This window comes from Haematobia irritans, chromosome 2, assembly GCF_050003625.1.
Source record: "Haematobia irritans isolate KBUSLIRL chromosome 2, ASM5000362v1, whole genome shotgun sequence".
Taxonomy (NCBI): domain Eukaryota; kingdom Metazoa; phylum Arthropoda; class Insecta; order Diptera; family Muscidae; genus Haematobia; species Haematobia irritans.
The window spans coordinates 535,750-558,148 of record NC_134398.1 but is presented as its reverse complement, the minus strand read 5'-3'; the positions used below and the strand labels follow the sequence as shown (position 1 = coordinate 558,148).

General features: G+C 32.6%; 1 protein-coding gene across 16 annotated transcripts in view; it reads right to left on the bottom strand.

The window, feature by feature from the left end:
• B4 (imaginal disc development protein B4) overlaps nucleotides 1–22,399 on the bottom strand; it is a 350,112-nt gene that overhangs the window by 323,392 nt on the left and 4,321 nt on the right. For 9 of the 16 annotated variants that reach the window (XM_075293008.1, XM_075293015.1, XM_075293006.1 and 6 more), the window contains exon 2: nucleotides 14,360–15,065. The gene's annotated coding sequence lies outside the window, so the exon portion shown is untranslated. Of the gene's footprint in view, nucleotides 1–14,359; nucleotides 15,066–17,901; nucleotides 18,253–18,565; nucleotides 18,584–22,399 lie in introns of those variants that run through there. The other 7 variants (XM_075293016.1, XM_075293007.1, XM_075293011.1 and 4 more) reach the window with 7 other exon arrangements.

Sequence of the window (22,399 nt, the reverse complement as noted above, 5' to 3'; positions counted from 1 at the left end):
TGGTTACTTCCATTATTTTACTTGCAGCATACTCTCTAGGTCTCTCTTTCTAAGGACATATATGTTTATTTCCACATTAATATATGTTTGCATCTAAGCATATTATATTTACGAACATTTTATGTCCCAAACATGTTATGCTAGTTTATGAACATTATATGCTTGCACTTAAAAATATTGTGTTAAAAAATTTGAGTTCCAAACATATAATTTTTACACCCAAACATATGAAAAACAGTCTTTTTCGACCGTGTACTATCGACAACGAAGTACTATCCGAATAGCTGAAATAACATGACAGCAATGGACGCTTAACGTTTTTTGCAAAATTCTACTACGACTTCACAAAATATGAGTATATTTAAATTGGTAATTCTTTGTTCAAATTTAATTTAATTTGCCACTTAAAAGGCATCCTGCCTTGGTGAAGATGATGATGCTATATCGTTATTAACTTCAGCACGTAATTGAATATTAATTAATTCCAGGCAAAAGGGCTTTGCAATTCACCAAACCGAATGAACATGGAAATCTATCAATAATAAGCCACAGATCATTGACCCTTTGTAGACACTTTTAGATATTCTATGCAGTGAAATGTACTGAAGCAGAACGGAAGAGAACCTTTGAAAATGCAAAGCAATGAACCTGAAAATAGTTACCGTGGTATAAAGCCCAGCAACAACACCAATGATGAATGATAACAATCATCGCATGGAGAACCTATAAATGCACAGAGCTAGCACAAAATTATTGTGATTACACCCAGAGAAAAAGGCAAAAAAAATACTTCTAACACAAAAGAAATAAACAAAATTATGGCTCCCATATATTGTAGGACTTACCATTTACACAATATCAAGGTCAAACATTTCAAAGGAAGAAATTTGTTACTCGAAAAGTGATAAATTGATGGTTCAAATGTTATATCAATTATAAATACACTTTCCTTGAACGGGATATGAGAAAAATGAATCCTACATCGATTAGAATAAAGACTTACAACGATTTGAATACAAATATATGTACTTCAAATTATATACTGATCAACAATTTAATAAAAGTTTCTCTTTCCAATACTATTCAAACACTTTTTCACGATTTGAATACAAATATATGTACTTCAAATTATATACTGATCAACAATTTAATAAAAGTTTCTCTTTCCAATACTATTCAAACACTTTTTCACGATTAATCCAAATTCAGGATTATATACCTATCAGTTTTAAAGTCAATTATTGAGTACAGAGTTGTTCAAAAATCCTGTCTGATTTTCTGAAACAATTAAATGCTCAAGAAGACTTTATAAAACCACGTATTATCCCGTGTACAATTTTGAGAGCTATATTCATTACTTTTGTAAAACATATTTCTTTTAGTGTATTTCTCTAAATAGAACTGCCTAAGTGCTGAATGCAATCATTTCGTCACACACACGCCCCCACCTAAATATAGACAATCATCCAAGCACCTACCCTGCTCCAATCATTATAACATTCATCGTCTTCCACCAATAACCAAGTATGAGGTGATGAAGTTAAAATCTTGACACTCCTAGCTATTCAGCTTATCCATAAGGCTCCCTGATTGTATCGGGAAAAGCTAAATTTCAAAATGAGTCTTACTTGAGGCATTCAACTTTGCAATTCAGCTTAGGACATTTGGAGCTAAGCTAAAACCTACACTGATTTAGCTAAGTCCCAGTTAAGACGACCAAAGAAGCAATGAATATAAATAGGGAATATATTTGGTGTAATAGTCGTTGCTAGCATGGGCCAAACTCTTATGCGATGATATTGTTGATGGTGTCGCCAGCTCTGTGTACCACATCGAATGTAGCAACATGCATTTTGCTGAGACAATAACCTGGTGTATATTCTCCGGATATCTGTTGCCGACAGTCACTCATTCGTCCAACATTTCTGCCTATCTTGATGCAATGAGCCATTCGAATACTTTCGCATTGCAATACAGTGGTTCAGGGCAAAACTTATATTTTGTGCTGTTCAGGAACTTTTTTAGTGTAGATTGATTACAAAAAAAAGGAAAAATATCGGTTTAGCTGTTTACTGCATAGCATCAAGAATTCTGCAAGAATTAAAAGAGCCATGTACACACACTAAGTTTTCTTTTGACGTTAAAAAAAATTCCTTTAGAAGCGAATGAAAGATATTACAGGCAATTGTTGCATCCGTTGTAACAAAGAGGAATTTCCTTTATCTAAAATACAGTGCCCAGGAAAACATTTTTTCTTAATGTGTACACAGTACGGTTTCTCAGCAGAGCTCAATTCCACCACACGATATGACTAGTATTGAATTCTTTTACATTTTGTCACCGGTACTAACATCATACTAACAAACTAACTCTAAGAAGTGAATAAATCTTTAATATCTAAAACAATATGCCAATGTGAGCTCTGAACTGCTCTATTTGGATTTGAAGAAGATGTCATTTAAGTGCGTTGAAATATTATTTCAAAGTGAGTTGAAATATTTTTTTCATATAGTCTGCATTTTTTCATTGCTATACAATTGAACTACGGTGCAATGAATATTCAAGAGTAACTGTCAGATTGGATATAGCAAAAGAGGGGTTTTTAATGTTTTGGGCCAGCAGCACTTATCTAGGCATGTTTCACAATTTACAGCCAAACATTTTATAGTGTTCGTTTTACTACGTTCACAAACGGTAATGTCCTTCAAGCGGTCACTACTCTATCAGACATTTTGAGATTTTATACGAAATGTCAGAAAAAGAATTAAAAGTATTAAGGAAAAGGGGAAGGACCACTAGGATGATTACTTAAGCTACCTCTGACTGCTCAAAATTCATATGAAATCAAGCTGATGAGTTAAGCATTGATGAAGTTTAAGTTCCAAAGAGAGTGTACGCTATCTCGATTGTTTCATATTTCATTTTAAAGTAAACTTGTAGTGTTACTATACTCATTTCATTTGCCTTATTGTGGATTGACAGAAACTATAAAATGCAAAGACTTGGAAAACAATCATCATTTTATGTGCTCTTTGTCTGCCTATGGCATTTTACACGTTTTTATTACCGATGTCAGCCCATGAAAGCCTTCACCCGACGCCATCATTTATAGCCACGCATTGTTAGTCCCAAATTTGTTTTCGTGTTTTTGAGAATTTCGTGGTTCTACTCGCAGTATTCCCTACACTTAATCTGTGGCCCGACCATTTCAGCATCCTTTACTAAAAACTCATTTGCAGTAATAAAAACTTTTTGTTTCTTATGAACGTTTCGTGAGAATTCAAAAACATACATTTAAATTTGAAAACCCCTTAAAATTTTATGATCAATGCAAAAAACAAAAAAAAAAATTGAAAGGAGTTTCAATTTTTGGCACGAAACCAATAGTGGCCCATAAAATTCGTATAACATTGGAAACTATCTGAAAATATATTTCACATGTGTTTGATGCGATAGATGGCATACTATTCTCACAGACACTTGAAGAAATCAACAGTGTGAACTTTAAAAAATATTGAAAATGCTATAGAGGAAAGGAATGAGCTCGTGCAAAAATTGAACTAAATTTTGTTCAATTTTTATACTTCAATAATGCGTTGTTGAAATAACGACAGCTTAATAAACATTTTTGGAATTGTAACTGCCATCTACGAAATTCTACCTTCTCATAAAATTAAAAATTAACTAAAAGTAAAGACCATTCACTCAAATCAGTAGTTCATTCTTACCCTTTTTGAAAAAAATCTTCTCTTTTATAAAGAAAGTTTAATTGGACTGGGGAAAATAAACTGATGAGAATGTATGACATCAATTATCAAATTTTTGGCTTGAGAATTCATTCTAATTGCAACACTGTTTTTACTTTTTTCTTGACACTTATTGTATACGTTCTTTTCTTACTCGACAACCAAATATGAAATGACTTGTCCTTCGAAATAGAGGCCCCCAAATCAATTTTCTTTCGTTTGAAATACTAAAGAAAGTTCTCGTTCGATATTCAGATACAGGGCATGAATCAAAATAATGTTTTCCAATAAACAAAAATTAGTATTAGCATCAGCTTATCAACGGACGTTTTTGGTATTAGGCCAACAATAACAGCCTAACCTACAAGTCACTATATGTGGATTTTTTAGTGCGTACCAAAAGAATTTCCCGAAATTTTCTATATACGAAACTTACAATGAACACAAAACTAAAGTGTACAAGTGTTTTTATTTTTAATTTTTTGGTTTAAGTAGATATTGATATACTCTTTTGGCAAACCCCAAAAACAATTTAATGAAATCGTAAATATATTCTTATGTACGCTGTCTAATGACGCTCACTGTATGTATTATAAAGTGTATTTCTCGCATCAATTTCATAAGGAATAAATATCATCCACTCATATAATGGTCCTTCGATTCAAATTAGAAATCTACAAATTGTGGAAAACAAACCAAGTTTACACAGTATTCGTTTACCTCTCGAGTAGCTAGTTTTATTCATTCGCTTAGGGCTATTACAAGGACTAGACCAGTGAAGTTTGGTGTGTTGTTGACAGGCCTCTTTGACCGGTCTTATGTTTTGTTTACAAGACTGGTTTGTTCAAGAAAAACTAGGGGGGGGGGGATAGAGAGAGAGACAAACTTTAACTATGACATTTTCTTAATGTCTTTGTGTTTATTTCGTTTCTTTGCCTATTTTCCTACTGTATTTTTTCTTTTTTTTACAAAAGTGTGTCTGAAATGTTCCTTGGCACTTTTTGCGTGTCGTTGTATGAGGTTAGGAGAACCGGGTTTGTTTTCATAGCTTTCCGACTCTTGGTTGTATTACCAGCATATTTTTTTCTCTGAGGACTGGTTATTCAAAGCCAAACTCCATTCTTATACCATCAACAAACGCCAACACACTGGCTACCCATACCCAGCGGTTGTAAACTAGGTGATCACTGCCAATTTGAAGGCCTTTCAACTCACTAGTTTACAAAGTCAGGAGTTATAACCACGTTTCTTTGTCTTTAAAATACAAATATGTTAGGGGACAAAAAAAGGCCTTTCAATTGGTCGTAGATATAATCGCATTTCGCTAACCAAACTATGTAAATTTGGAATTACACTGTATAAAGCTTAGACAGGACCAACGGCTTGTCTTAACTTTAATTAATCCCGATTTGAAGGATTTTTAAGACTTTAAAGTAAATTGGAATTGGAAGCAACACGTCTTACACACCCAGAGAAATGATTCGTTGGATTCGAATACAACAACAAATTTATAATGGAGACGCACCAATTTTAGTTATTACACTTGTTTGATGGTTATATAGAATAGCAGTGTGAGCAAAACTTGGTACACACAAATGTCTGTTAGTAAGTTGGTTGTGTTAACAGATTTGAAATTATAAAGGATATTTTGTTGCTATGGACTACATATATATGACAACAAATAATTTGTGTTTTGTTATATAATTAGCTACTAAAAAGTTTTAAAATAAAGATGTTTTCTCAAATCAGAGATAGCATCCCAGCAAAAAAAGCGTCGCCAAAAAAGTAATGAAAATGTTCTTTTTGGACCCGGACCCGACAAAATTTAAATGATTTGTACCATTTTATGAATTCTTACTCTGTTTTTACCCTATTGGAAACAAAAAAAGTTAAAATTACCTATTAAAAGTATGAAAAAACCAAGTTATAAGAAATTGAATTAAAAGAACTTCCTGGGTAGTTAAAATAAAGAACATCATTGGGAGTGCATCTTCTGAAAGTGCTTTTAAAGTTGTGTCTTTGGAAGAACTTCCAATTTTTTTTGCTGGGATTCCAATAGGACAATTCCAATAGGACCACTACCACGTAGACATATTATAATTATTATTATTATTTTTTTTTGCCGTGGATCTGCAGACTCACATTTTTTTAAGTAAATAATCAATGCAAAAAATATTAATAGATAATAATATTAAATAAAAACTAAAATGAATTCAACGGATGGTTTCTTTAAATTTTCAAGCATTGGTTGTCTGACAAAAATAGTTAGTTGCTTTAACAGAGGAATGAAATGATATTGGTTGTGATTGCCAATTAGTCTGGTAATGGGCCCAAATTTTAGTTATCCAATAAATTTTATGTACACGAATTTTGTCGGTTGGCAAAACAATTTATTGACACAACAAATTTTGTTTTCTATGTGTATTTTAACTCTACTTCAAGCACAAATTATGTCATGGTTCCAGTAAAAACTGTGTCTAATAGACACACAAAAGAAAATTTCCGTAGTTAAACTAACTCTAAATTTAACTTATTTTTATTGGAAAAAATAGTAGTTAAATTTTATTATTTTTATCGAAATTTTCCACAGCTTAATGAAATCTTACTTTTTTTAAGTAACATATGTCTCAAACATTTTATGAACTAAACGTGGGTATAAAGTTCAATGACCGTACACATAAGTTCAATATGAACTAAAGTAAAAGAAGATTTTCGTACGATTTCCAAAAATAGTAAGAATGAACTACTGTATGGTGAAATTGGTCATGGTTTGGCGCCAATGATTTTCTTCTTTACTTTTAGTTAATTTTTTCTTCTATGAGATGATGTAATTTGGTGAACTGCAGTTAAAAAGTACAACAGGGCATTAAAATATCCTGGTTTTAACAACGCTTTGTGCAAATCTCAAAATGTGGAACAAAATTTAGTTCAATTTTCGTGTGAGGTAGTTCATTCTTCCTATAAAACAGTTCACTTTTTTTCGGTGCAGCCTTTGGAACGTTTAACATTTGTAATATTTCCGCGAGCGTTTTTCTTTTTTGACAATTGAATCAAGTTTTATTCTATTAATCTTGTACATGGGAAATTAGTTTAACAATTATATCATAATAAAAAATAATAAGGCCTAAGAAGATGGATGCTGTCTACCTTTGCCTACATTAGTGTGCGCCATCACTCACACTCTTACAAAGTGCTCGCTTTCAGATAAACGCAAACACACACACACAGGAAGAAGCAAAAAGTTGTTTTATATTTAATGTTTTGCATGTCATCATTTTGGCACAAGTTTTTGACAGATACTTGAGTAATTTATGATTGTAATTCATTAAAAGTAGTTGTGGATGCGGCAGCCATAGAGCAGCAGAGACTGCGACAGCGCTGTCAACTAAATCCAAATCCAAATAAAATATCCAAAAACATTACCTCAAAATCCAACCGCAATCTGCGCAGATAAATTAACATCAACATTTACACTAGTTGAGCTTAGAGGCATGGTACAATCATGGACAAAAACTACACTTAATAGCAATTTTTCAGATTTCAAAAACTCTCAAGTTCTATGTGGTTCCAAAGTCTTAATATACCCTAAGAAAAAAGACGACGAACATTTCTATAGCCAAAATTTAACTTTATTTTAGTTCATGAAATTTAGTTAAATTTGGCCAAATATGAAAAAATTGTATTTTAATTAGTTTTTTTATGGCATAAAGTAAAAATTAAAAAAAAAACTAAAATTTTACTAAATTCAAAATTCGCACAAAATAGTTCATATTTCTCTAAAATGAGTACATTTTATTTAAACTGTGTCTGTCTTGAACTTCGTATAGCGCTAAAGATAGGTTAAGATTTTTTTTTTCATTCAAAGTAGGTATTTTCCTCAAACAACAGAAAAAAATTATTATTTTTAATATCGGACAGTAAAAAAATTAATTTATTTGTATCATGTTGCAAGTAGTAATGGGTGTATAACTTTGCCATTCCGTTCGGTTCATAATTATATAAACTAGAGGTGTGCACGTGAGTGAAATTTCACTCATACTCACGCACATTAACTAAGCAAAATGTTTATTCACGCACGCTCACACACGATACGTATGGTAGCCACTCACACTCACGCACATGCACGATATAAAAACCAGTACTCACGCACGAACTATTTTTAAAGACTCATGCTAATGCACGATTCACGACAATTCACCATTTTCCAACCGGGAATGAGCAAAGGTAACAAAATTCATGAATACAATATAGTTTGTCAGCTAAATTAATTTCAGTTAACATACGAGTAAGAATTACATCTTGATTTTTTTCGTGAGCGCGATTTTGCAGAAATTTTCTTCACGCACTTCACGAACCAAATGTGCTCACGCGTATTTGTTACAGTCCCATTCACGCACATTCACGAGAGTTGCTTCAGATTTTGGTCACGAAAATTTCGTGTCACGCGCACACCTCGAATATAAACCTTAAGTCTAAATATTATTCAATTTACACATTAAATTGCGCATTCGGATCCTTAAAAATATGATTAGGGTGAGACATAAAATATGTTTGCACAGTACAAACAATTTTTTGTTTGCACAAATTCTGAAAATGTATATGCTTGAAGCAGAATATGTTATGTTTGGGAGTGTATGTGACAGAGGCAATTTTTGTTTTTGTTTTTTGAGGATGTACTTTTTCTAATATAAATCAGAGAATGAAAGAGAGTACTCACGAGAGAGTATATCGCAGTACGTACTCATATTGAATCATAAAACAATTTTTTGTTTACACAAATTCTGAAAATGTATATGCTTGAAGCAGAATATGTTTGGGACTATATGTTAAAGAGGCAATTTTTGTTTTTGTTTTTTGAGGATGTACTTGTTCTAATATAAATCAGAGAATGAAAGAGAGTACTCACGAGAGAGTATATCGCAGTACGTACTCATATTGTATTGAATCATAGATCATAGGCCCGAAAAATTTTCACCAAATCCACGAAAATACGAAATGCAACTTTTAGCGGATTTGCTCTCTAGGAACGACACAAAAGTAAATGCCGGAATAATAATATTTTGAAGTGTCTCTTTACGAAAAAATTAAAACGAAATATTAAAAAATAATCTTTGGAACTGACACATTTTTTTTACTGAAGAGAAACAGATCATCTATGCAATCTATAATCTAATCTTCTTATGAGTAGGATATGTATCAGTATTCATACACGCTACGCCATCCAAATGGCATATACCCACAAAAAATTGGATTGGATTGGATATCCCATTCGTGAAGTTGAAATTGCATGCACTATTTTCCCGTAACTATATTTACTTGTAAAAGTATTTCTGGCAGTTCTAAATACATGGATGTTTGTTTTATAATTGGAACATTACCTCTAATAGTTCCAGTCATGTTGAATTTTAAATTCTTAATAATATTGACGAGTTCTTCCTCCCGAGACCTTGATAGCGCAACTAATGGCCAACAAATCATCACATATTTATAAACAAAATGAAAATTTCTTTATTATTGGCTGCGATACCATTCAGGATTGTGCAAATTTGCAATTTTTTGTTTCTTTCGAGTTGAATCTTTCTGGACACGTGAACTTGTTACTCTGAATATTTTCTACTGCACTCCATTCATTTGAATGATTAATTATTGCGCTTTACAAAAAAAGAAAAGAAAGAAAAACAAAATAGAAGCAAAGTGTGCTACGTTTACGTCAGTCCAATGCGATGAAAAGTAAGTAACAAAACTCTTCATACACCAGAGAAAACAAAGCATTGTCGGGAATTTGCAGGTGGTGTATCAACAATCAGCAGACGGCATATTACTACTGAAAAATATATCAACGGTTGCTTAATTAACGTTTTCACAAATGGCAATTTCAAAGAACGATCAAAATCAATATTAGGGCTGGTTTCTTTTAATACTGGATGCAACATTCGTATAACCAATGCAGAACATCGTTGAACTGGTGTTCGGCGTCGGTGTTGCCAGATGGCATGTTGATAAAGTCAGGTTTCCTCGATTCACAATAGCAATTTATTGTGAATAATTTTTTGAAAACTATGAAATTTGAAGTGGAAATGTGTTAAAATAATCACAGCAGTAAACATTTATTACTACTTGTGCACTACTTACATTAAAAATGTATGAATTCACTTGTTTTCTATGGTTGTTTTTAAACAGCTGAAATATATACAAAAAAGCTGAAGTTATTGGTGCACATTTGTAGACATGTGGTGGATAAATGAGTAGTAGTGTTTGGTTTTTTAATTCGTCACCGTTTGTATCCTGTACTAAAAGAGACCAAGCCTATTATTGTCGGTCATTTTGTGAAAAAAGTTATATGTAATACTCTAAACATTCTACCGGCTTTTACTATGATCACATAAGTTAGCAACTGCTTGAAATTAAATTCTCGAGAAAGTAATTCTGCCATTAAGAATTATTATTTTGCATTTCTATTAAACAGCTGAAGTATATACAAAAAAGCTGAAGTTATTGGTGCACATTTGTAGACATGTGGTGCTATTTTGCATTTCTATTAAATCGAGAACCGTGTGAATACCTAAGGGACTTAGTGTTCTTTTTTACTTTATACCATATGTCCTCCTAAGATGAGTGATGTAGCCCTTCTTCTATCTTCTATGGCATTGTGAGGTTTTAATTTTCTTCTTGTCTAAATCCCCACAAAAATTTGAATATCCACGTAGAAGCGATGACATTTGACAGTTGACAGCTTAAATGCGGCCAAATGCAAAAAAAAGTATTGGCAAAACCCACAACATGGTGTCCGAAAGGTAATGGGGGCTGGAAGGGAATATAAAATGCTGGTCAAAAACAAAACCGAAATGAAAAAGAGTATCCACTACGCAACAACAAATACCACTGAAAAGGTGAATACGGAATTCTGTTGAGCATAAACAAATTTGACAAGTGATTGCTAGTGATTGTATTTTGTACTGCAGGCCATATTGGCAAATTGATGAAATATCGTAGTCATGATAGACCATGTAGGGGGGTTGAACACAGGTTGTTGGCTTTCTGTTACGTTTCAATTGTGAAGACATTCCTTGTGTTTTGTCTCAATTATCTATGGGTCGATTACCAAAGCTGGATTTCAATTTATATGGCTCAAAAACTATCTAAGTACCAATGAATCGGACAGTGGGGGAATTTTCGTATACCACAATTTAATAAGTAAATATAAAAAACATTTAAAAAATTTTCAAATCCAAAATATTCCTTCATACATATATGGAATTTTCTTAACAGAAAAAAGTTTTTATTTTTAGATCTTTATTTTTTTTTTTCAATATGACAAAATATTTCAACTTATATTATGTTGCAATTAGTACAATATTTTTGTTAAAATTTTCTAAATTTTAATAAAAATATATTTTTTAATTTATAGTATCAAGTAAAAAATTAATTGATCCATTAATTGATTTTGTTTCAATTAAAAAATTTGTTGAATCAATTAAAGTTTTAATTGAATATTTTTTAAAACTCAGTCTTTAATTGGAAAAATTTTCGTGAACTTTTTTCCTGTGTACAGAGTCTTTCATGGTGGCTTCATTGCTTTTTGGGTGTACTAAAAGAAAATAGGGATATGGAAAATTACGCAGACACAACATAATATAAGTTCTCTGTCGAATCTGTGAACAGAAAATCAATTACGGTCATTTTTATGTAGCTCCATTTGAATTTAACTGTCAATATCTTCTCTCCCGTTAACTTTAACTTAAACATTTTGAACAGTTAAGTGGCAAATACATCTATGCTATGGCTCGATAGCCAACCTTGCACAAACAGAGCTTCATGAAAATGGTGGTTAAAATATTAAAAATCTGGCGTAACTCTACCATCATTAAACTGTAGCCTCCTATTTCTAATTCACATATAAATTAATTGGATTTTCGTTTTTGCAAATTATTTCAGGATTGCGAAAACACTCTACCACCAACATGGTTAAACATTAAACAATTAATGGAAATGTAATAAAAATGTCATCCGCAGCAAAATCTCTTACAATATACCCACTGATGGAAAAGCGGGGGGACGACATAAGGTTTGAGTATATCTCATATGTACAATTTTTGCCCAAAGTGCTTATGAACAACATAGCGAATACGCGAATGTATTCATGTGTATGGTTATTTTGCATAAATTATTAAAAAACATACACAAGTATAATAGGGTGGATGGAGAGACCATGGGTGCACCATGTTAAATATTTTAACAAATATGTTGTTGTCATATTAAACCTTAAGGTTTTGAGACTTTGCTAGAAATCAAAAATGGTTCGATAGAAATTTCAGTTTTTCGTTTTTTGTTCCTTGTTTTTGGATTTGGGAGACAAGGAGAAGTAAAGGTTTGTAATCGGAATCAAAAAAGTGACTTTTCGACTGTGGATAAGTCGAATTTTCATTTTTTTTTATAAAATGATGGATTTCGGCTTATCGAATTTTAGACATTTTAAAATTGTTTATCTGTGGTTAGGTTAGGTTAGGTTAGGTGGCAGCCCGATGTATCAGGCTCACTTAGACTATTCAGTCCATTATGATACCACATTGGTGAACTTCTCTCTTATCACTGAGTGCTGCCCGATTCCATGTTAAGTTCAATGACAAGGGACCTCCTTTTTATAGTCATGACCACATTGCAGTGAAACCACTTAGAGAAGCTTTAAAACCCTCAGAAATGTCACCAGCATTGCTGAGGTGGTATAATCCACCGCTGAAAAACTGTTATGGAGTTCGGTCGAAGCAGGAATCGAACCCACGTCCTTGTGTATGCAAGGCGGGCATGCTACCATTGCACCATGGTGGTTAAACCGGCTACTTGTAAGCATGATATACAAAATTATATTTATTGAAAGGCGGACACAGCCGTTACTATATGAAGTAGTCATATACCTTTTAAAATAAATGATATCGTCTACAGATTATCTCAGAGTTACCATGCAAATATTTGTGTCATATTCCCCTTCTTATCCAATGTCAATCGATTAGTCGACTTTAGCTACTGTTCCCATCTTCATCATTGCAGAACCACCCCAATATTTTTAAACTGTGATGCCAAGAAACCAAAACAATAACCTTTTTGAACTGGGATGCGTGCCGAAGGTGGTGGTGAAACATACGTGGAAAACATACACGACGATAATTTTAATTATATTGTGAAAATAAACAATGGGTTGGATCACTGTGGCGTGGGTACGAGGAGTCTATGAAGCGATATGTCGCAAATGCATTGTGGGGAAATCAGGTGAGATTTTCCCAGACACCATGCCACTCAACCAAGACTAGAAAATTAGATAATATTTGTGTACAAATGCTTTCATTGCGGTGGCTTTGTTTTGGAAGACAACATCAATTGTTTGCTGATTTTTATGGAATACAAAAATTATGTAATTTCATGATGAGAATTTTTTTGTGTGTTTTTAGATCGCATTAGCAATGTTTCCTCATTACAACGTATGCTTGCATAAAACTAACACCGGAATGTCCTTCACAATTGAATTATAGTCAATAGACGAACAATGATACTGGCCCAAAAATAATACAGAACAAATGATTGAATAGAAAACATTAAGCTTTTTTATGAAATTTTTAAAAAGCGCAAAGAATTCTCTTTCCATATGAGCCATGTACCCAAAAATCGTGTCAATTCGTGCATCTATAAATTTCTCATAGCCACAAAAAACAAAATCACGTTTCCCAAAGTGGGCCAATGAATGCCAAATATTAATGGGCTTCAGTGACTGGGGATATAAAAAAAAACATACACAAAAAATGGACCAACAAATTACTGCCATCTCCTCCTACATTGGACTCAATACAGCGGTTTTTGAACGCTAGGTTTGGTGATTTCTGGCAATGGTTTGTGGTCTTTTGTCTCGACTGGCAATCATCAGAGTGAACTAATTAATATTTAATGACGATAACTGCTGCCGTAAACCGAAAAAGTGCTTTTAATTCTTAATGATCTCTTTCACGGCTGAATGCAAAGAGGAAAAGCCAAGGCGTCATTCAATTGGCATTTCTGCAATGGATGAATTTTCTAGGGGGTAGACAAAACGTACAGCAGATCCTTGATAGAGAAATAAAGGCAAATAATTAAGATTTTATTCTAGCTTGTAGAGTTTTCAATTAATTTAACAATCATTTGAGTTCGAAACAAGTATACGAGTATAAAGTCATAAGTTCGGTCAGGCCAAATTTAAAAATTTGTTGGACCATTTTCAACGTGGTCGTACATCGCTTAATGATGAGCCAAGCTTAGGTTCAGAGCAATGTTTAATGCTGTATAGCCCAGGAATTTCCGTGTCGACTCGTGACACTTGATTTTAAATGCAAAAGCATAGCTTAGGGCGCCCTATAGTGATCAGTGGCATATCTCCATTGTTATGATATAATAGTTCAGTGGAGTTTGTTTTCCATAGACGACTTTACCTCTTTCTTACTATTTTCTGCATGTGGGCTCTCTAACCTCACCCAAATAAATTTATTAAGTGGCTGCAACTTATAACCTTTTTCGATTTTCAATAACATATTTTTACACATTCATGTAGTATTTCAAAAATTGTAAATATCTGCTTAAGCTATGATGCTTACCTCTCACTACGATTTCCTTGTTTGTGGTTTTAATGACTGCAGCGAATATCGATTGTATTTGACACCAAACTAATTCGATTTCTTTGTTTCGACAGTTCTAATACAACGTGTCTTATTATTTCAATATTAATTGGTTTTTAATTTGTTTTATTATATTTACTTTGATATTTTATTGGTTTTGTAGTAGTGGGAGGAGAAGTTACAGTGTTGCTTAATATACACAGTGATTAGGCGGTCGGGAAATTGTTTAGATAATAAATTGTTTATATATGTTAACGGTGATTACATATGTGTATGTGGTGAGAGAAGAAATTTCTATTTTAATTCAAGGTTATTGTGGACATAATTTTTAGTAATTTATATTCTATGTATATTTCATTTGGATTACGGCTTTGTCACTTAACTTTTCTATATTTTCACAGATATTTTGAGGATTTTCAATATATGAAATTTACAATTTGTTGATTTTTTGTTTTTTGGTTTTGTTTCGTAATTACATTTTACATTGGTTATGCATTTTTGTACACCTCAGTCGTGTATTAAATTTACTTAATATGGTTATTGTAGAAAAATTTACATATATCTGCACGAAATACTACTCCAACACATCACTTGAGTACTGATTTCGTTTGGATTGTTGAGTTAAATTATTTCCAAAAAGTTCAAAGAGAGGGAGAAAAAAGCACATATCACATTGACACATTGACTGAAATAAAAAGAAAGAAATTAAAAATATATTAATAAAGTTGTGTTTTAACTTTAATGAATGGTACACAAAAAAAATGAAAATTATGTCGTCCAAAATAAAGTTTATGTTATTGCAATATTCAAAAAAGAATGACTTTATTGGACGAGTTGGCGCAATAGTTATTCACAAAAATACTCTACTTTCTTGAAAGCTTATAGAAAAAACTTATTAGCTACAAACTTATAGTAGGGAAGGTCTAAGGAAGTTAAATATTTGAAGATCAGATTTTGTAACCTTTACAGGTATTTCAGCTGATCGAAGTACAAATATCGGAGTTGTTTTAGAAAAGTGACTATATTAGGTGTACATGTATTAAAATCCTACCAACTAAAACCTATGGATGTATTGTTAGTTCTGTGATGGATAAAGGTTGATAGAATAGAAACTTTATAAGCTCCGATTCAATATGGCATCATTCTAACTAAACTACTATAACATGTTGCTCTTTGCGAATTTAAAGAAGGAAAAAGAAACAAAATAAAAAGTTAAATTTAATATATAAAGTTTTCCGTAAATATTATCTTATTTTCTTTCTGTTTCTTATCAGTGCAAGACTATTGCTGTCGCAATACTGATATTAGTCTGAATGTAGAATTAGCCTTCTAGTCTAAGAGGAACTTATAGATCAATGGTAGTAGAGTGCAATTCTCGTCAATTTCCACACTTAACTTCGGGGAAAAGGATAATGACAAATTTATTTCTGTAAGTGTCGATCGCATTTTAAATACTTTGGTGAGGTACTTTTAAATTTTGTTTCAGCCCAACGACATTTAAAAAAAAATAATCAGAATATGGTTTCCAATTCACTACTTTAAGGAAATCTCGTGATTATAATATTCCTTTTAAACATTAACAATATATATATATATATATTTTTTTTGTAAACTATTTCCTTAAAAAAGCGTTTAACAATATCTTATGACAAAAAAACGAGTGCATACATACAAATGAAGCATTTACTAACTTCATATTTCCCACAAAATGGTTTAGAATTTAAATTTAAAGTACAGTGCACTCGCGGTAACGTGGACACCGCTTAACGTGAACACCGCTTAACGTGAACACGCTTTTTCATACACTAACTACTCCGTAACGCTGAAACCCGTGAAATTTGACGTTAAAGGCAGATTCACAATGCCAAGTACAATTTGAAATATTTTAGTGGTCTAGTTTGGCTTTTTTCAATGATTTGTTCTGAATACAATGTTTTATTCTGAAATTCGCTGAAGTTCTCCAACGTGAACATTTTCGCTAACGTGAACTCTCTTGGTTTTAATTAGTTCGCGTTTCCGCGACTGCAATTGTTTCCTTCGAAATACGTATTTTTCTTTAAAAAATGTAAAACCTAATCATTTTCGTAAATAATTAATTTTCGTAAATTTGACGAAAAATATTTACATATTTTTGGAATATCAGCGTTTGTAATACAGTTTGGTTAAAATTTTCTTCCACTTTAAATGAGTGTTATTCTAATTTACAATTAGAGGAAATAAAAGAAGAAATATTTATTTAAAAATATTTTCAAGTGTATTTTGTATCATTTATCTGAGAAAAACGAAGAAACATATATCGTTGTTTTATTTCAGAAAATACTGAAAAATTTTTATCTTGCGAATATTAACAACTTGATTGATATATGTACATATCTTTTTGTACTCTTTTGGGGGGCTATCAAATTAGGGCAATTTTTATTTGAAGGAAAAATTAAAAACTTTTCTTGCAATGAAAATTTCAATATTTCCGGAAGGTAAAAGAAGAATAATCCTAAATCAAAAGGAAAATATTCAAATGATTCTAGACCTAAAATGTCAGTTGCTTATATTAAAATATAATATTTAAATGCTGCCAGATTTAAAATGACAGTTGCTAACAGAAATATTAAAATATAATATCGATATTTGATTGCATTTTTTTAAAATGCGTACAATCATAAAACTTACAATAATCGCTATTTTTACAAACTTCTCGGAATTCATTTTTTCCCAAAAGAAACAGAGATTAGAAACATTTCAACAAACTGATTCTATTACCAAATGATATGCAGTAAAAGTTTATCTTCTTGTTTCTTTTTATACATACAGTTTGTCAATAAAATGTTTTCAAAATTAAAAGAAAAAAAATAATAATAAATATCAAACTAATACGAATTAGAAAAGCAATACAGAAGATTAAGTTTTTATTTTATAAAATTTTATTTTTTGTTTAACTTCTATAGGACAGTAATTCTAAAACAAAACAGAAACCCAGAAACAAGCAAAATGAAGAGCAAAGTCAGTTTTTTGTTGTCAAATAATTCTTTGCAATTAATACAAAAGAGCTATAATATATTAAATTCATTTGAAGCTAGTATTTGGTATGGCCTTCTTTGGCTTCAATAATCAATTTTAAAAGACTCGAGGCAATAAACTTAATGTCCTAGCCCTCCAGAATTTTCTCTTATTCCTCCATTTGGTCATGTCATAATTTATCGGAAATATTAAACTGCATGGAATTTCTTAAAACTTTAAATATGCTCAACATATATTTTTCGTCGCTGTCTTCCAAACGTGAACCAACCAAATGCCGGTAGATACACCTATTTCCTTCGACGGACCTCAATCGCTATACAGTGATAAATGTTCATTATTCATTCTTCGAAGAAGTTCAATTGCTCATTTATTTAATTGCTCTCAAGAAAAAAATAAAAAACACACACACACATCCAAACACGCACACACATTCTTTTTTATGCTATTTAATTGATAGTTTAATTACATCTACACACAAAAGAAATACGGAATGGATTTAATCGCACCCTCACTCACAACATTGTCACTTTTTCGATTTTACACCAAAGTCAATTGTCCAACTTAAAATGTGTATTTAGTATTTACCTATAGTAAATACAATACGATAAATTTGTTAAATTTACTTTAAGACTACATTTTATTACAGTTACATTAAGTTCCTTTACAAGACTACACTAAATCTACACAACGCAGCGCACACACACACACAAACGAAGTTTTCGATGCAAAAAAAACTGAATTGGAAGGTGTATTCTTGGAAAAGCGTTATCCTGCTTTCTTAGGGCACGACCGCACGCTTCGCTTGTTTTGAAGCTAATGGCAACTTTGTAAACGCAGAGCTTAGAATGAAGGTTCGGTGCACACTGACTTGTACGAAAATTAACAGAGTCCTTTTTACACATCCGAAGTCAATTTGCAATACTGTAACAATAACAGTAGACGAAAAAGTTTGAGGACCACACATCCTCGAAACTTTTGCGGACCAGGCCTTCTGTTCTATGTGGAGTCAACATTGTTCATAATAGACAGCAATAGTTATGAAACACACTCCTGGAATGAAACCAGCCCATCCATACATAATGTATACAGGGGTTAGGAACAAGCAACTTGTGTGCATGGGAGTTTAACAGTTTACTGGATAATACCGTCATATGTTCGAGAAAGACCTACCTTCTCACACACAAATGTGTGCAAGGCAATGGGCAACTGTTAAAATGTCCAAACAGCTGCCACAATTTGAAGGTTAAATAAACAGAAATGCAAAAGTAAAGTTTCGCAAAACTGCGCAGGCTCGTACAAACCACGAGTAATGATGAGTAAATATAGAGTGTTCCTCCATGCTTACAGTCGTAGCGAAACAGCTGCATTACGAAATACACTAAACTGTCATAGCCCCCAATGTTACTACTGCTACTTTGACAGTCACATTTGAGCATGAGCCTGAGAAAGCAAACGTTTAGCCAGGAGCACAAACCTACTGCAGAAACAGCTGTAGCTGTGCAGACGATGTTATCGGTTATTACATTATGCAGGAGTTTCTCCATCGTCGGGGGGAAATATGAGGAACTCATATATATTACTACGACCCCGTATAAGTAACAGCTGTTTTGCATTTCTTCTCTCGCTCAGGGAATTAAGTTCTCTATTGATTTTTTTATTAGCAGCTGATTAGTCACAATGTTGCCAGACTTGTTTATAAAGGTCTTTTGAATGGTTATGCTGAGTTTCCGAATGGAACAAATGAATTTTATAAAATATGTCGGATTATTTTTTATTCGCACCAAGGTAAAGCATATACAACTAAAAAGGAACAGACTGGCGGAACAGCATTTGTTTAATATCTCTAAGGGTTGAGACTAAGTCCGAAAATAGCCAATATTTCTTGGAAACTCAAATGAGTTATTGCTTTGAAATATTGCATTTGGAGTTATAACAAAATTTACAAAAATAATATATATATATATATTTTTTTGTTCTATTTTTGCAACTAAATTTTCAATTTTAGGGACTAATCTTGAACAGAATACTCATCACAGTGAAAAGTGTGCCATCTAAACTAAATTGTTTTTATTACATCGTGCATTTGGTCGTAAATTGCTTATTTCGATTTCGGCAAACTAACTAAAAAACTAAATTGTTATAACCTTTAAATATTTCATATTACGATGTTAACATTAAAAAAATTACAAAAGTTTAATTTTTTGGAGTTTTTCTTTTAATTCTGAAAAATTTAACTGAACAGCTGTAGGTACTCCCAAACATAACACATATCTTTTCAGAATGTGTTCAAACTCAAAAATTGTTTGTACGCAGAGCTTAGAATAATTTATTATTTTTGCTCGATTTTATTTGGTTTTGTCACAAGAGGAATACACTACTGACTCAGTTCCCAAACACATCACACAATTTCATTCGATTATACTTATTTGTCCAATTTAATACATTGTGGTGTGGTGATATTAGAAAATGTGGCAACACTGATTATATCCTGTTTCGATAAAGCCGGCATTTTAACCTCTCCTCAATTCTCGCCATGCTTCCCCATTCTAACAACAATCCAACTTTTGTCTGCATATTGCAGAGAATTCTCATCACGTCTCTCTTTTGGTGGTAGGCCGTGAGTAATAGAGGGCATTACTTTGGCTTCATTCCAGATATTTGTCGCACTAATGGTTGAATGTCCGGCCGACAATTGGCATTGTTGTACTACCAACACCGATAGACTTCAATTTAATGTGGTTTAGTAGGTTTTCTATGGCTCATGTTGTACTACTGTGCTGTTGTTCCTCTCTCCAGGCTGTAAATTCATCACAATGGGCACTGCTGTTTCCCATCCCTAAAAACTTTTGGATGTCACACATATGTCCCTCTCGCCACTCTATGATTTTCCTACACCAAACTCAGGTCTGACTATAGTCAAAGCTTTGTTACTTGTGTGCAGACACAGTCCCTGTGACCATTTGACAAACAAACGTGCACCAACTAACCGCTGGCACTTTTATAAAGTGTTTTTGTAGTAATCAGTGAAAATTGCAAAGTTAAATTAGAAAAAAAAAAAACACAAATAAGAATGGTCCCTTTAGGCTATGACAAATGTATGAGGAGACCGTACATCCGGGCTTTTCTTACTGGTGTTGGGTCTGCTAATACCACACTGGAGAAAAATGCCGGAGAAGCTTCATTGGAAGCGCAAAAAAGATTTAAGATCTGTGAAGTAAAATTTATTTCGGATGGTGGAGGAATAAATTAAGCCAATGTGAAGCTGGCAGGCTGGTTGTACAGGGCGAGACCAATTTGTGTTAGTCTGCAGGACAGACGTGCCGGATGCTTTTATTAAATTTTGCCAAGTAATTCTGCCAAAAATGGTTAACTGCCAGACGACGGAAACATTAGTGAATGAAGGACGAAGTACATGAATATACAGAGAAAAATGCAGCAATCAGCTAGAAACCCATTTGTGGAGCATACACATATGCATTCTCAACAAGTATTCTATTTAGCATCCGCAAGAAAAAACTGCTAATGCCTTCCGATGAATTACTTGGCAGCTTTTCACATGAGAAATAAGATTGTACTCGCTTACTTACATGATAAATGTGATGAATGCCCATCCATGCTATTGGGACTATGACGCCGCATGTGAAGTAGATACGGGTATGGATTTTCACCAGTAATGAACTTGATGACGTTGCGTCAAACTTCCGTAACATCCACACTTTAAACTATCAATTGTCACTTTGTTTGGTAATTTTCTATTCACTTAAGCATTGGACTTGAAATACGTGTTGGTCAAATTAGCTTGCAAAATCTCAAAAATGTTCGTATAGTAATTGATTTGTATCGTCTCGCTGTTGCATAGCCGCAGAAAACCCGTTGGAGTATGTGCGTTTTTTTTATCTCCAAAAAATACAGAGAATTTAATATTGGTTCTGTGTACACTATTGTACTATATTTGGTACATTCAAAATATCACAACTACAATGGTACTACAAACTCCATTTAGTACAATAGATATTTATGCAAATAATCGTTTTAACACCATATTTAGTTAATAAGATTATAGACCAAGAAAGGTTTGTTGGTCTACTTTGCGCATATTATTACATTCAATAGCACACACGATTCATTCAACTTCTTTTTTGGAGAACGAGTATTACCGAACAAACCAATCAATTTGAATTTAAATAGAATTGGTTTGAAATACTCAGATATGTGAGAAGTATTATAGGACGTGATAAAATCTATCAATGTCTGTGCAACAAAATAGACATCTAAATTTAAGCCGATTTTTACAAAATATTTTCACATCCAAATGCAATATTTCTTATCCCGTGCTTTAACTAAACTTGGCTACAAAATGCGGGGGCCGTAAAAAGAATGGGTTGATGTACTGTTAATATGGTCATGATTTGGCACCAATAATTTGTTTTCTTACATTTAGTTCATTTTTTATGAGGTGGAGTGATTTTTTAATAACGCTAACATCCTTTCAGCAAATACCGTTATTTGGAAGGATTTTATCATTTTTGAAGTGTCCTTCGGTTTCGTTGCTACACGGACGAAAGAGATTGTTTAGATGTTTGGAACTCAAATTTGTAGCACATTATTTTTAAGTGCAAGCATATAAAATGCATAAACTAGTATAACATGTTTGGGACATATACAGTGCACTCGCGATACGTGAACTAATTAAAACCAAGAGAGTTCACGTTAGCGAAAAGGTTCACGTAGCGAACTTCAGAACAAATATTCGGGAGTTTTACACGTTCTAACGTGATAGTCTTTTATTTCTGTTATTAGTAATATTAAAAACTTAATTTAATTTTATGAAATAAATTAAAAAAGAGATCAGAAAAATATTCGAGGGTATGGAATTATAAAGCAATTTAAATTAATAATTAAAATTCACGAAAAAAGCCAAACTAGATCACTAAAAAAATCTGTAAGTTTATTTGAAATTGTATTTGGCACTGTGAATTTGCCTTTAACGTCAAATTTCATGTT